Source organism: Myotis myotis, unplaced genomic scaffold (genome assembly GCF_014108235.1).
Source record: "Myotis myotis isolate mMyoMyo1 unplaced genomic scaffold, mMyoMyo1.p scaffold_m19_p_10, whole genome shotgun sequence".
Lineage (NCBI taxonomy): Eukaryota > Metazoa > Chordata > Mammalia > Chiroptera > Vespertilionidae > Myotis > Myotis myotis.
Window position 1 is genome coordinate 62,614,862 of NW_023416314.1, and position 1,325 is coordinate 62,616,186.

Consider the following 1,325-nt stretch of genomic DNA (forward strand, 5'->3'; position numbering starts at 1 on the left):
CCAGAAGGAGCTTCTGGAAGGAAGGGATCTCTAAACATTTTCTGAAGATAAGTTCAGAGATGGATGGTGGAAGGGAGGGTTTAATCCCTACCAGGAAGAAGAACACAAGCCCTTAGACCAGTGGTTCTCAACCTTCCTAATGCCGCGACCCTTTAATACAGTTCCTCATGTTGTGGTGACCCCCAATTTCACTGTTACAAATTGAACATAATTAAAGCATAGTGATTAATCACAAAAACAATAGGTAATTATATATGTGTTTTCTGATGGTCTTAGGTGACCCCTGTGAAAAGGTCGTTCGACCCCCAAAGGGGTCGCGACCCACAGGTTGAGAACCGCTGCCTTAGAGGTACTAAAAGTAGTTTTGAGGCAGTGCCCTCCATGGTCCCAGATCTGTCTCTTGCTTCAACAGTGTTTGGACAGAACAGACTGAGGGACACCCCTTCTTCCAGCCTCCAGCCACTCTCCAGCGTCTTATCTAGTCACCACCTTCAGAACCACCTCTGGGACCAGCCAACACACCAGTGTGTTTTTTCTGCCTTAACTCCTTATTGCCGAACAACCATGAGCCCCCACATTCATCAGGATTATTCCACCCAGGTGGAGGCCGCAGTCAACCACCTGGCCAACATGCATCTGCGGGCCTCCCACACCCTCCTCTCTCGGGGCTTCTATTTCGACCATGATGATGCGGTTCTCGAGGGTGTGGGCCACTTCTTCCACAAGTTGATGGAGAAGTGCGAGGGTTCGCTGAGCATCTTTTAAAGCTGCAAAACAAACGTGGCGGCCACATTCTCTTTCAGGACGTGCTGAGGCCTCCCCAAGATGAGGGGCCAAAACTCAGGACGCCAGGGGAGCCGCCCTGGCCTTGGCGAGGAACCTGAACCAGACCCTTTTGGAGCTGCAGGTCCTGGGTTCTACCCTCTCAGACCCTCAGCTCTGTGACTTCCTGGAGAACCACTTCCTGGGTGAGGAGGTGAAACTGATCAAGAAGATGGGTGACACCTGCCTCACATCCGCAGGCTGCCGGCCCCCAGGCTGGGCTGGGCGAGTATCTCTTGGAAAGGCTCACCCTTAAGCATGACTAGGAGCCTGTGGAGCCCAGAGGCCTTTCAGAGGCCCCTCTGCATCCCCTGGTGTCTGGCTTTTGCCTGAGCCTCTCCCTGAAACTACTAGCCATTCTTTTAACCACCCTGAAGCCCTCTCCCATGCATTGGACCAAATGAAACAATAAAACTTTCTGCAGCATAATTAATTAATTTTAAAAAGTAGTTTTGAATCCCCAGATTCAAGGGGAGGAGGCAAGAGGCCTGGGAAGGAAGGAG

At 51.5% G+C, this 1,325-nt stretch overlaps 1 pseudogene; it reads left to right on the plus strand.

Moving 5' to 3' along the window:
* Positions 1-564: 564 nt before the first annotated feature.
* On the plus strand, positions 565-1,088 carry LOC118664054 (annotated as a pseudogene).
* The last annotated feature ends 237 nt before the right edge of the window (positions 1,089-1,325 follow it).